Source organism: Syngnathus floridae, chromosome 3 (assembly GCF_059516105.1).
Source record: "Syngnathus floridae isolate MCC-2025c chromosome 3, RoL_Sflo_1.0, whole genome shotgun sequence".
NCBI classification, from domain to species: domain Eukaryota; kingdom Metazoa; phylum Chordata; class Actinopteri; order Syngnathiformes; family Syngnathidae; genus Syngnathus; species Syngnathus floridae.
Window position 1 is genome coordinate 21,018,926 of NC_142415.1, and position 15,521 is coordinate 21,034,446.

Sequence of the window (15,521 nt, forward strand, 5' to 3'; positions counted from 1 at the left end):
TAAAGCTTTTGATGTCTGCGGCTACAAACAGGATATTAAAGGAGGCATCAAGCGGGGGCATATCAGAGGCTAATAGGTGAATTCGTACACGGACTCGTGGTTAGAAATGCAAAATAAGCAAAAGATCAATGGAGTGAATCATCTAGGCTTTATGATCAAAACATAAACGTACATTAAAAGAGATGCACTGAAATAAAATACCTTTCATTGTATTGAAATAACAACAACATTGCAGTGTTTATGAACAATTAGTGTACTAAATGTTTTTGGTTAAATATGGAAATCGTAAAATGTTGCCCAATAATGACTGTGTTCATCAAATTGCTTACTATAGCAAAGTTTTGTCAACCTTGTCAAACATCTTTTGGATGAACACTGAACTATTTATTTATTCATTTATTTATTTCAGATGCACCCAATCCATGTATCTCAATACTTTTATACATTTGGACCACAGCATAGTTAAAAGTTTTATAGAAAATAATATGACGTATACATGTGCATTGCTCTTCCCTGGAAGCAGCTGCTTGACTTTATGGCAAATTCAATATCGTTCCTTCTTCTTCTTATTAAAAAGAAGCACTTAATCATGGGACATTTATTAGGTATCTTTAAAAATATAAAAGGACCGTGGTCCTCGCATAGCCCCATTATGGTTAGAGAAGTTATAAAAGATCATTGTTAAATGCATTTAAGATCATAATGAAAACAATATTAAACATGCTAACCCATAATTTGTCACTCATTGTGTGCTGTAATTATTTAAATAGAATGGGGAATGTGCTCCAAAGTTCTTTTCATAATGGCAAAATCAAATATTATAAAATGGCTGCATTAGTGAGAATAGTTGTCCTTTTAATGTTCCATCAACATATTAAGCCACATTCAATTATATTTAAAAAAAAAAAACTAATTTACAAAGCTTTTTCTTTTACCCCCATTGGAGCTGTTTTTAGTACTATTAGTATTTGCAAAAAACATATTTGAAGACCAGCGTGAATTACAAAAACAAATACAACAACCAAAACTACCTTTCGTCATTTAGCTCATCATTAAAGCTACCAGGACAGCTTTGAAAAATTAACACTCACACTTAAACAGCCACACAATTCATAATTGATGATTTGATTGCGGTATTAAAAAATAAAGAAAGCCTGCTTCCATCTGATGTTTTGAGTTGGCTGTTAATGAATTTCATTTTATCTTCATCACAGTAAATTCCTGCGTGCAATTCTAACCTAGCGAGCAACGATTGTGGTTTTAGATGGACCTATCAACCTTTCTGCTTGTTAAAGCTCACAAAATGGTCTCGTAAGTGTGTGTCAAAGCTTTGTTGTCTCACACAATCTCTTTGAGCAGCAGAACATGGAAAAGACAAGTACTCTGATGTCAGGTCAAAGGTCGCACCTTTTCCAACTGTTTATTTTTGTGCCATTGCAATCTTTTGAATTATTAACAGCGAGTGGTGGCCATTTTTTATTCCACGTGCCACTTCCTTCAGGGCTTTGCTAGACTTGCTTAAAACATGTTTTTTGATTTGTTTCTTTTTTGTCCAGTTTTGTCACGTGAGGTCAGCACTTGGTCGAATCCTCTTGAAATGTGATATTTTCGCTTACAAGCTCACCATTTGCGCCTCAACTAGAGACACCTTCTGTCTTCACAGTTGTCTAGCTCGATTACGCTGACAGGTTGGTGGCAGAAGATGCTGCTTGATTTATTAGGTGCTCAAGGTTCTAGTGGTGCATGTCTGACTGCCATCGTCTTAGAAAGACATTTAGCTCCTATCTCATCTCCCCGGGATTTCATCTGGAGGCAAATGACAGACGCTAACGCAGTAATCAATGACATTTAATACATTTTAACAGCACAGGTTCATGCATATGTAAATGAAGAGCCATGACGCACAACAGGAAACAAAATGAAGAAAAATATTTTCAAGCAAATTGGATTTTCAACTAGCTTGCTTTCTATTGCGCAATTAAAGAACATCACATTTAACAGGTGCAGAGTGACTAAAATAAAATGTTATTCCTCGCTCCATGCATCTTGATTAAGAATTTTGATTTCTTCTTTTCAAATATAAAGCAAAAATCATGAAAACATGACCTCTTTGGCACCAGAAAAATGAAGAGACAATTAATGCAAAAGAGGCAAAGGCTGCAAAGTATTCAAGCTCATGCACTTTGTCGTTTCTTGTCGAAAACTTCCCTGTTTGGAACCGCCATTCAAAGTCAATTGTGTCTTTTTGGACAGAAAACTGACATTGTGGTAAGCTTTAAGTGCTGCTCTGCGTTTTTCAGTTTTCATGCAGAATAATTCCTTAGGGCCCCCGCACTAAAAGCCATTAGCGCTCCCAGCTCGGTGTAAAACTTGCATGACTCTATAAATCTTTCAAAGCAGTGGATTGAATTTGTACTTTGATAAAGGATAAGATTTGGATGAACAGTACTTCCGTCGAGTCAAAATGCCACCGTACTGACGCTGATGTTTATCCAAGCTGTAGGAGAACATGAAAACGTCCTTCTCTAAGGGCGTGTCATTGCAAAACGCCATTTTCATAGGGACAGATGGTTATCAGGGAAAGCTATATAGCCATTGTATCCTCTAAATTATTAAGGTAATCATTTCATTTGCGTGGAACGATGACATCTTTTGTTCACGCAGATGCTGGATTTCAAAATGGAACCGAATAGACAGCAGGGTGGGTAAAATAAAAAGAATGAAATGACTCCATAAGTAATTTCAATTCACACTGGAAAGAACATTTAGCAAGGTCTATTACTTTCCTGGGTTTCACTGTTAAGGTTACCTCGAGAGTCAAAAAGAGGAGGAGCGGGAGGGAGTATGTCATGCAATGCCAAAAAAGTGAAAGGCAGGAGGAGGGGGCAGGCAAATAGGGATGTGGGAATCCAATCGCCCTGTGCAAGGACAAATTATCTGAGCAAGGTGCTCAGAGTCGGGTGTTTTCAGCCACTAATTGATAAGAGCCTTCTATCTTTAGCAGGCGGCAGCGTTGGGCTCAGGACATCAAAACCTTGGCTGTGGCTGAAAGGCGTGCCGCGCCGCGCCCCCACTCCCTCCTCATCCCGGGCCATCCAGGGAGGCTAAAAGTCACAATGTTACCTTGCCAGCAGGGTCACCTCTTTACTTTCCGGCTCTCAAAAAGTTGGTTTCAGTTCTATGCATCAATGTGTCTGATGTCCCCATCTTTCTCTTTAATTGCATTACAGATCTGTTTTGAAAAATCCATGTGCCGCTAGACAGGATTGGTCAATGTGGTATCGTATTTCTAAAAGTGTAATTTTCTGTTCGTTGCAAGTTAATGGGAAACTTACAGTCACACACATCCACGCACACTCGAGTTCCGAATGCAAAGACGACAAGCCGCCTTGTTTTGAGGTCACGGTATTGATTCGCCAAAGAAGCCCTGGAGCCCAGAAGTCAGGCATCTTGCAAACTGACCTGAATTAGACTGTTAAGTCGACATCTGAGTCCGTTTAATGAGCAAACTGTAATCCACACTGATTACTCCTTCTGGACTCGGCTTAATTACTTCCTTCTTGAATGACAAACCCAAAAAATTTACCATGAGCATCCCCATCTTGGAAAATGAATTCAAACTTAGTCCTTTACTTGTTGATCGGATTGACCTTTATTATGAAATAGAATATAATGCAAAACAGCTTTATAGAGTGCATTCCAAATCAGCTGCAGCTGTTAATAAAGTGCAATATGTAGGGAGGGAGGGATGGATGGATGGATGGATGGATGGATGGATGGATGGATGGATGGATGGATGGATGGATGGATGGATGGATGGATGGATGGATGGAAAACCCTATAGAATTGACAAATACTATGTGAGTGAGGAATTGATAATTGAAAGCAAAAATGTACCAACATTGGTGAAGAGGTTCAGTAAATATTATACTAGAGATACCATTAAAATGTATATTTATGTTGTACTGTTGTCCAATTTAAAGTATCATAACAAGACAACGACTTATTCTGTGCCCTTCTGGGATAGTTTCCCATAGAACGTGAATTGCCCAGCCTTGTAAGTGGCTCTTAGACCTCCATAAATTCGCCCCCCTCGCGAAAAAAAAAAAAAAAAAGTCTCAACAGCACATAGCAATCTCCAGAAATGACATATTTCAGTCCTGCTGCATGCGCTGCCACTCTGTGATGAATAGGTCGACATCAACATCATTCACTCCAAGTTACATATCATATGCAAAAACACTCAATGGCCTTTCTTGGGTGGGTTTGTGGGCCAGATTGAGTTGAAGACCGCCCATCACCACAAATCATCTCAGTGTCCTTCAGACTCGACAGGATACGTTTAAATCATAGGCTTAATAGAACCACAGGCTCTTTAATATTCAACTGTTGGTGGTTCTGTTCCAAACTTTGCAATTCACAAAGACAAGTCAGAGTGCAAAAAATGTCATCCAAAAGTAAAGCTGTCCTCTAATCCTTTTCGGTTGTTTCGATCAAAACTTCACATGACACATTCACACAAATACATTGACAATGTTGTCAAATGCTTGCATTAGTATTCTGTCGGGACACATCGCCTTGGCTTGTAATACATTAAAGTCACCAGGGGGTACACCCCCCCCCCCTCCCCCCTTGCAAAGTAGACAGAAAATTGGCAGGTTTCAGGATACAGTGTACTTTAGATCTGAAAAACTTTTTTGGGAGGTATAATTCGCATACCATGTGCGATGCCAGACTGCATTAAAAAAAAAAAAAAAAAACTAGTGATAAGGTAAATATATTCCTAACACCTACCAACTCACAGCAAAATATCCCACATCAGGGTCATAGTTTTTCATCGTGGGCTGATTGTGAAATGTGCTATGAAGGAGTTTTGCAAAATGTGTGTGCGTGTACGATGTGTTTAGGGACAGGTACGTTACCACCTTGAATATTGAGCCAGGCAAAGAAGCCGGGATGCCCTTGACTCACCTTGCAGGTGCTGCTGAGCTTTTATGAGGGCTATAAATCATGCTGAAGCTTCTCTTTTTTTTTTTTTTATGTTTTTGTTTTGCAATGTATTGACGGATCAGGAAAGCAAATGTAGGGTACATATACTGTGCGCTGTAAACAAGCTAATGAAATTGAATAAAACTCAACAGGATGAATGGCTGTTTGCTTGTCACGTGTCAGTCAGGGGAAAAACAATTGCACATTTCCATTTGAGAGATTTTAAAGATTTATGCATGACTGCTCTATTGGATGGTGAATATCAAACAGACTATTATACTGATTGTTTTTCTTTTTTGCTTCCTCAAGGAAGGCATTTTGATCTTTATTTCATCAAGAGACGACGTGCAATCAAGTTTTTGTTGCGAGGTTTCACCGGCACCTGCCGTAACCGACGTGCCGTTTTCTCAGTAATGTAAATAGCAAAGTCCCGCCTCTCTCCACTCAAACAACACTTTAGCTTCTTGCAGGCAGCGCTCGCTCATATATTCATGTATTCATGTGTTTATCACAACTTGGCGGATTGCATCGCCATTTTCTCTGTATAATGATGAGTGAATGCACTTCTGCGCTGCAATGGAAATAATGACGAATCCCATGAAAATGCAGATATATTTGATTTTCTTTTTTTCTGCACCAGAGAAGAAGTAGAGGAATTGATTGAATTGCAGAAATAAACTCCAAATTGGGGCTGTTTGCCAAAACTGTCAGCAATACCCTGCAGGCAAACGCAGACCCAAGTTTAATTAAGATGCTGAGAAAAGGTCTTCTTCCAAAAGTCTGTGAATTTTCCTTGCCATTCTTTCTGTGTCCATACGCAGAGCTCACATGTTGGAATGCAAAAATGTATGTCGACGTGACACGATTAACATTTGAGGCGAGCGTTTGATGTCAATTATCAACCCTTGTGGGCAGTCACATTTCACTACGATACCATCATGAGAATACAATGTGGAATATTTTTTCATCTCCCACCTGCTGTGTCTTTGTCTTCCTCATCAACTCAGTAGCTGCGGCTCAACGCTGCCAAGCAGAGAGATAAGCACAATGGTTGAGGGGGAAAAATGTCATGACTGAGAGTACGCGTATAAATGAGTGCTTGATTTGCCTTCTATCTTAATTCTTGTTGAGGAAAAAAACGATTCCTTAAAGTGGCTTTCAAATGACGGTAAATGTCCACTCAAAGTAAGCATGGCATTACTGGATATAACGAGGAGTATGAATTAGAGAAATGTAAAGATGAAATGGAAGCGGAAGAGTTGAATTTGGAGATTGATGATATAGATACCGAAGATATCAACGATGCGCACAAAAATACTGTGATCGCCCGAAGAGAGAATTCTTGGCCTACAAAAATCAACGCCGTTCAATGTTGCAGCATTAAGCCACGATTGAAAATGTGAAAGCTGAATCACAGCCTACCTTGGCAGAAATTGGAAAGTAAACACCGCTGACCGCTATTGTTGATCACACGGTATTGGTTGGCAAGTCGGAGCAAATAATTTTAGAAGCCTTTCCATCCTTGGTTTTTCTTTTTAAACAAGATCAATACTAGTTTGGAGATTTGCAGCAAGATAAACACGTTTGGAGCTTAAACAGAATTTAATGGATGCAGTGGGCTTGAGTACAGAATGGCTTTTTTTTTTTTTTTTCCTCAGCAACATTGTGCTACAGATGTCGCCGCAGCTAGCAACCTGGGAGTGCTTCAGGGCTGAAATGTTTGTTTGGGGAAGCATACTTTATGACCATTTGGGAGCTTATAGAAAAAATAATCAGCATGCCCCGAGAAGACCACCAGACCTTGCGCAAGATCCACTACCGACCATTATAATAAATGACATGATGTTTCCGGATGTGCATAACTAACATTTCGTCTAGTCAGTGTTACAATACATAGGCTTGATGAAAATATGTTGCCTTTGGGCCCCTTTTGGCATCATTTTGTTTTTTTTTTGTTTTTTTTCTGGGATTATTGTGCTTCCGCTAATGTACTGTCACTAATGCGACAGGACCCACTCCCCTGTTGTGTGTGTTTTTTTTTTTTTCTCGTAGAGTTTGAGTCACCCTGTTAAATCTGGGGTGGAGAAAAGGCAACATCGTATTCTCCAGTGCAGTGAGCATTTGGCTGAAATAAATTCTGAAAGGTTAGCTAAAGGGAAGTGTCAGCACGTGTGTTTGTTTGGAATGCCGTATTATTTTGTGGTACGCATCAAGGCTTATTACAGTAGCTTGAATTAGGCTACATAATTTTTTTTATGTTACGTGGTATCATGACTAACAAGTATCTAATAAGTAAGTACTTTTAGGTTTTTATGAACTTTTAATGTTATTTAGCTTGCAAATTTAATTTTTTTTATCAATTAAACATCAAATCACATACAGTAAAATGCAGAAATTCTAAAAGAAATAACATTTTAATTGAATGTTATTATTTAGCTAGCAAATTATTATATTTTTATCAATTCAATGTCAAATTAATTATACAGTTGAATGCAGACATTCTAAAAATATTTTTTGTTATTCTCTATATTGAAGTTTTGTTGTTCTTGCTACAAGACGAGGAAAAACAGAACAGGAGCACTACGGTCTGCCAAACAGGTCGGCCATGAACACTTGGGAATGCAAATACAAAATTAGTTTCTACTGTTTGGGTTGCCAAAAAAACATTTTGTGAGCACATTAAAGAGAGACATTAAAGAACAGAAATACTTTTGGGCATGAAATGGGCACAGAAGTTCATTTATCCATTGTGTAGCTAGCTGTAATACAAACATTGACTCACTCCAAATGGATGCTTTGAGATGTAAAATGGGGGAAATCAAATTATTTTATGTTGTACTTAATGGTTGGCTGGGATATTCGTCTCTTTGCTTGAACATAAACTGTAAAGTTCCCCACATGTCTCTGAACATGCATGAATTCATGAAACAGCAAGTCAGATCAAAATATCGCAAATAAATTGTGTGCAATTTTTTACTTTCTATAGGAAATGGTTTGCTTAGTATCGGTATCTTAAATAAGTATAACCTTTTGCCACCAGTGTTAGCACAAGTAATATCTTGAGTCCCATAATCATCTCCAAATTCATTGTTTGATGTTCGGAGCCCCCAATTAATTTTCAAGTGCTCAAAAGTGAGTCCGATTTTGCTCACTGCAAAAGCATTGGCCTAATCTTCAAGTATAATATCGAAAGTGATTTGGACAGCTGAAGACTGATTAGGTTGCAAGCTGTGTGAGTGAGGACCAACCCAGCCTGTCACCAGCGATGAGTCTCAGCAACAAAGTGTGGCAACATCAAGATTTTTCCATCTTAATCAGCCCTTCATCTGTCAGCTCCTCCCTTTGGGGGAACGCCGGTGTCATTTGCAAATGCAAAAGCGGCCTCTTTAGCTAATGAATGTGTAAAAATTCTGTTTTACATGAATGTGGTTTTGTTTGTTCTTCCTGCTGCCATTCCAACAATAACAAAATCTGCTATGACAGTAGAAAACTATTCAACTTTTCTTTGCGGTGTTGCCCCTAACAACAAAGACGGTCGAAGTCAGAATTATTTTAGGGGGAGATGATTAAGTCTTTAAAATTATTTTCAACCAGAATTGTGTTTTAAATTTTTTTCTCTATTATTGAAATATGTTTTTTTTTGTGTGTGTTTTATGAACATTTTTCAAAGGAAAAATTACTTTTTTTTTTACACAAAAAGAAGTCCAGACTATCTAAATTGTATAAAGTATAACATTTTGCCAGCTCAGCAAAATAGCAAATGTCCAAACCAAAGCATTTGATGATTCTTGATAGTCTCTCAGACAAATTGTCTTTATAATCTAAAACATTTGTTAACACACTATATTAACCCTAAAATTGCAATCATCTGCTTTGTAATTTCTTGTATGCAAGTAATTTAACTGCATAAAATTAAAGTTTAATTAATTGTCAATTTTATTTTATCGTTTAGTTGAAATGGGAATACTATCTGTTTAATGAAGTTCAGTCAGTGGAGCCTAACGTATGATCGGCTCTATTACCCCCATCTTTTGGAATTTAGGGTCATAAATTGGTTTAATTTTCTTGTTAATCATTTAACAAAAAAAAATTGCTTCATTAGTGGAGACAACTAATATGACACAAAAATAAGCTCTAGTCACTGACCACTTTGGGGAGCTCAAATAAAAGTTAAACAAACGAGGAGAAATCTGACTAAGATGCATTCAGTGTTTGAAAAACACGACAGAAAAATAAATGAACCGTTGTTGTCTGCTAAATGGGTTCAAATGTGTGTCGCAGTTAACAATTACAAGGTCACTGATAAATTTAAATGCTCCAGAAAAAAAAAAAGGATTGATTGAATAGATTCAATGTCCCGCTCTGCTCATTAGACTCATTTTTCAGCTGCCTGAGGTTAATTACCACACACACACACACACACTCTCACACACACACACAAACACACACGTACTAGACACACACCTCATGCTGTTGTTCCACTTACATCATAATTACTGTGGCGAGATTGGGAACAATCTAAAGATCTTAATAGGAGGCCTTCTTCTATCAACCAGCCATATGAGAACAGACACACACGAAGACTTGCTCAAATCACCACAACATCCCCGTCAATATTTTCTACCTTCTGGTGTATTCCCAAATCCCCCCCCCCCTCCCCTCTTTCCCAAGGTGGCAGCTGTTTTTCTGGATTGATTTCACTTATTTAATGGTAGCTGTGCTAATGACCCCTTACACAAGGCTGATGGTGTCAAAGAAACATCTCAAGAATGAGGATTGGATGGGGGGCCAGGAGATTGAGCAGGGGATGATATTGAAGAGGGCAGAAAGAAATGAGACCGGTGCACCGCTGAGGCACGAGTAAAAGGAGAGACGACACGTACGCGGGCCTGTCTTTGCCTTTCTCAACCAAACAAGGGCACTGGATACTGGATGGAAATGAATAATTATTCCATGGACTAATTCTTCCAGCGTGGCACAGAGAGCAATCTCACTCTCATTAGCGTCTGGGAGGGCTAGTTAGAATGAAGATCAAGAGGGTATTTATTTGTTTTCAGATTAAGGTTTGATAATAATATGGAACAGGATCAATTGCGGTTCACATTTTCAATTTTTGTTGTCCCAGATTTAAATATATCATTTTTGGGGATGTCTAGTCGGGCTGAATGGATTAATTGACGAGACGAGTCGACTTTACAACTACACAAGGTTAAAAGTTTCAAGTATACAAACCGCATTTAAGGTGAGGTCGTGCCAGAGGGAGGACAGGCTTAATACATTGGTGTCAAACTCAAGGCCCGGGGGCCAGATACGGCCCGTCAAATCATTTTACGTGGCCCCCAAAGACAAATTGTACATCAACTTCATCTGTCAATACTAAAGTTAAAAACTGTTAAAAAATACCGATATTGCTAGCAATTTTTGTTACCTTTGATTTTTTAAAAATATTTGAACAGTTTTTTCGTAATGGCCCTCCGATGGAAACTATGATGCGGCCCGCGACAAAAATTAGTTTGACACCCCTGCCTTAATACGTGGGCAACACTTGTGAGATGATGAAAAGTCCGAATATTGGAGGAGATTCTGCCTAATGGCAGCGATTATATAAATAACATTTGATACATTCGGCCTGATGCAACGAGTCCAATAGCCAGAGCCCGACTCCCTAATAACAACTGTTACACACCAAATGAGTTGAGTTAATGTCGTGACAGTCTTACAGATAATCCTGCAAACTGAAAGCAGTAGTGCATAACGCGCTGTCATTGGCTTGTCGCTCTTCAACGCCTACGACAATGCGCAGCCAACCGTGCATTAGATCTCACACTGCAAATAGATGGAGCTTGTAAATCCCAGTCATGCACACATCAAGACATGAGAGCATCACTGGCTGCAAGTGGAGTACAAATAACATATTTGCGCTCAAAATAATACACTGGCACTGATTGTTACGTTGCAATGGTAATTTTATTTTTGAAAATATGGCAATGTTTGCAACACAAGAATGATTTCCCACTCAAATCTAAAAATATCTCGATTCACACATATTGTCTTTTTACAGTACAAAAGCAGACAGTCAGTCATCATTAAAATGTATCGAGAAGGTATAATGGCAGTAAATATAAACAGAAGCTGAAGGATATGTTGAAGTGAAAAGCAGAGAAATAACCGGGGGGTAAAAAAGCAACTTAATGGCAGAAAATGCCAATCATTGCCATTGCAAAATTTCTCACTTGTTTTTAAAGTTACAAAAAGAAATCTAGCTGTGTTCAGAAATGTCCGTTTTGGTTATAATTTAAAGGAGGAATAAGACAATTATTAACACAGCCACTAGCATCGATTTATGAGGTTGTATTAAGGTCGTGGCATTGATGAAGATACGTGCAAATTTAATCATTCATCCCCTCGTGGATTTCATCAATATGTCCCAACACCTTTGTCTTTAACAACTGCCCATTTGTATTTACTTATTTATTTTTCTCTTGGCCCGATAGCGAGACTACTTGATGTTTTGACAGTAATTACTGGCAACTATGCAGGCTTACTTGCTGCAATAAATGCACACCGTGGCATTTTTAAGCAGCATTGTGGCCTAAAGCAACTTTCATGCCACGGGGGATTTGTCCAGTCAATACTGGGCTGACATTTTGAAGTCAAAACAGTCTTGCTGAACACACAGCTGACAGAAAGTATTCCGCTCAGAACCAATTATCTCAATCATTTACATTCATCTGGTTTTAATATTCAATATACTGTAATATATATATCATATGTTCAAAAATATATAAAAATAATAATTAATTAGAGGAGCGAGTGAGTAAGGTTAGCTAAGTTGACTTATTTTCCTCAAAGCTCTTCATCATAGGCCTCAGCCCACATTCGAACTACCAAACTCAGAACTGCGACACAAATGATTTATCATTAAATCAACTAATCCTAAATCTACTCAACTCAACCGAGTGTTTTGCTTAAGTGTCTATACGTACAACAACAACAACTTCGCTAACAACTCCTCTCTATGATATATATTGTTTGCTCAGTATAAAATAATTGCTTGGACACAGCATGGAGTCAATGATTTTGCAGTAAGCTTCCCATTAAACTTGCATGATGGTGAGACGAGAAGCATGACAGGCACGGCGGTGTAACGGCTTCTCATCACTGACAAATATAAATTACTTTGTGATACGTCATTATACAAGCAGAGATGTCAGACTTTAAAGCCAAATCATCGTCCATCAATGCCCGGCGGACACATTAAATGCAAACGTGTCTTTTACTATATTGCACGCGTGCAGACAATATAACTCACTAAACAATTGTTCAAGTCTCAAATGAGTGGTTTTAAGTGCAGTCCAGTCCTAACAGGAACATTGAAGAGTACTAAAGACAATAACACGGCTGACTTTGTTTGGCATTTGCATATCTTTTGCGTTCCCAGGATTAATTCTTGCTTAACAATATCCTGACTGGATTAAAGAGTGAAAAGGATTTGTGACATTTACATTATGCAGAGGAGCCACTTTGAGGACGGCAAAGTCCATTTAAGTTGAATTAGGAAAAACTAGGCAAAAAAAAAAAAAATGAAGCTTACATGAAAGCTGATTTAGAGTTTTCATCGTCATTCTAAGCTTTTTCTTGCTGCTTAAAGGGTGAAACTTAAAGGGGGGTCACTATCAGTCATAATTAGATGCAACGCCTCCCATCCGTTTATTCTTGTCTTCTCTCCAAGGTGAGCTAAATCAACACGTGTGTAAGCAGTGAATTAATCGGTCAGTTGTGCGCGTGCTGGAACCCAGCTGAAGGTCACTCGTCTTGTTTGGTTTCTTTGCTTTGTGCTTTCCTCAGACAGAGGTCATTACGCCGCATTGTTTTCTCAAAGGCTTCCATCAAAGTAATCTCTGCAGGCATTGATTACCTTGGCTCATTAACAAACCCTCTCAAGACACACACACACGCACGCACACACACACAATACACGCACGTCTATCTATCTATCTATCTATCTATCTATCTATCTATCTATCTATCTATCTATCCATCTATCCATCTATCCATCTATCCATCTATCCATCTATCCATCTATCCATCTATCCATCCATCCATCTATCCATCCATCCATCCATCCATCCATCCATCCATCCATCCATCCATCCATCCATCCAGTCTGTCTTTCTAGTATCTATCTATCTATCTGTCCGTTCGTCCGTCACATATTTCACGTTGCGAACACAAATGACACACGCAGTGTGCATGTTCATCCAAATTGGTACTTCTTCTCAAATCAATAGTGCTCATGATTGCTGATTGCATTGTGTGTGAAATGCAATTGAAGGCAACTCAAATCAATTCTATTTGTCGATTCAGGAAATTACAAGTGTCATGAAAACCCATACCGTAACAAGATAGGGATAACATGCTACATAGGTTTATTTAAAAGGAGATTGTTTATATTTTCACACCCCCTGCTTTGCAAGTCGGACCTGTGCAATACATTATATGGCCAGCAGGCTACAATCCACCCGTGAGGACACTCCAGGATATGCGACACGTTGGGGATTGGAGTTTTTGCCAGCATTGCTCGTTTGGCTGCTACTGTCATTTATTGCAGACATGGTGTACTTGTCAAAGCCCTGTCTCATGACAAAATGTAAAAAAAAAAAAAAAAAAAAAAAAAAATCTATTCTATAGACTTTGATGCTTGTGGGTCATAAGAGTCTTGTTAAATTCTGGAACAGCCTGATAAGCATGACATAGCTCAAGGAGAAATAAATGGGGCTGGGTGAAGATGATCCAGAAATGTAGGCCCAAATAGAACAGGTAGAAGAGGCTCAGATATGCACCAGCATTGTCTAGGGGCAGATATTTTTAGGCCTGTGAGCCACAGTTCATTGGCACTTCCAAGAAGGATTGTTGGGCCACACGATAGGACAGTGAGACAACGAGGGAGGAAAGCAAGAGTGAAAGAAGACAAGTGAAGGGAGAGAAAGCAATAATACATTGTCATTGAGGAAACCTTCAGTGTCAGATAACCACCGGCACAGACTGGTGCATGACACAAGCCCACTGGGGGTTTGACACACACCTCTTAATTCTGTAATGATGCTACCGGTCTTTTGCACGATGGAGACCGAACCCACTTATTTCCCTCGGCCACTATCATCAAGTGTTTAACTCATGGGACGAGCCACAGAGATATGTGTCTCAACATTTGAAACACCGTCACTGAGGAATAATTGCAAGGACCGTGTTGGCCAATGCGAGCTTCATGTCTGTCTGCCTCCTTCGTATCATTGTTTGACTGTTTTACAACATTGGGCAACCCTATCTTTTTATTTCAACAACAGCATCCAGTTAAAATTCTAATTTAAATTTTAAAAAAATGTATGCTACACATCTCAGGAATGTATTTATTTATTTATTTATTGTTACAGGACTGACCAAGGCTGAAAAAGATTCTTATTTTCGTAACACACAATGCAATAGCTGTATCAGAATTTGAGGAAAACTTTAAGATTATTACATTATGGGGGGATTTTATTTAAATGATCAATTTGTAAAAACTCAACTTTGTTAGTCTTGATGCCACGTGGAGCAAGGAAATAGAAGCTACGTCATTTTCAGATTGGCTGTTGATTGGGGTTTCAAAGCATTGTGGAAGGTTTAAGGACCTTTCCACATCCTGAATTCAATAGCAACCGTGTCGGGAAAATCAATTGCTTCCACATCTGTCATCCCAAAGTGACAGGAACAGCTATGTTAGTGTTAAGGAGGCAGCTGGCAAGGTATGAAGCCCTGCTCATTAAACTCACCCTCATGTCATAGCTACGGTGGTACCTGCCATAAACCGGGATCATGTGTGAGACTGTCTTATTTTAACTTTCCCACTTGTTAGCTTGTTCAACATATCCTGCCTATCCCCCCCCCCCCGGCGCTTGAACTGCTCATCATATTGGCAGTATAGAAATTAGCAATCCCAAGTATCAACCTGAAAAGTGAATGGAAATTCCAGAACGGTCAACTTTAGCACAACTGCAATTAAATGGAGGTAAACGGTATCTCCCTAGAATGTTCATTACTCTGAAATCGACAAAATGACACATCTGTTGTTAAATGTGGGTCGGCATAACACACACTTGTGGGTCAGTCTATCGGTATGGTCAGACCATCTGCTTTATTCCCACAAACTTTAAACACCCTTGTTCCACCATGTTCTCATCACAACAGACCAGGTGACAGGCAGTGACGTGGGGCAATTAATCAAACAGTCATGCACCATTAGAGCGGGGCAAGTCTGGCTGTGGTCAGATCTCTGTGGGCGGCCGATCCTATTTTCGGCCTGTCGGGTGAAAAAAGGTAGTCGCCGGTGCTGTGACAAAGCAGAACCTTCGTACGGTTATCCCCATCGATAAACCTGATCTGATAGTCTGTGATGAAGTGCTGGAATTTAACTCATTCAGTGCCATTGACAGTTATAGACAATGATATTAAATGGGTTGGCAGTGAATGAATTAATTGCTAAAGTTGAGGGT

The 15,521-nt window shown here is 39.0% G+C and overlaps 1 long non-coding RNA gene across 9 annotated transcripts in view; it reads left to right on the forward strand.

Moving 5' to 3' along the window:
- LOC148401075 (uncharacterized) overlaps positions 1–15,521 on the forward strand; it is a 95,719-nt gene that overhangs the window by 68,265 nt on the left and 11,933 nt on the right. Inside the window, exon 7 of one of the 9 annotated variants that reach the window (XR_015857621.1) lies at positions 6,648–7,184. The exons of 6 other annotated variants lie outside the window; for them this stretch is intronic. This is a non-coding gene — a long non-coding RNA (uncharacterized LOC148401075). Of the gene's footprint in view, positions 1–3,001; positions 6,342–6,647; positions 7,185–15,521 lie in introns of those variants that run through there. 2 more of the 9 variants (XR_015857622.1, XR_015857620.1) reach the window with 2 other exon arrangements.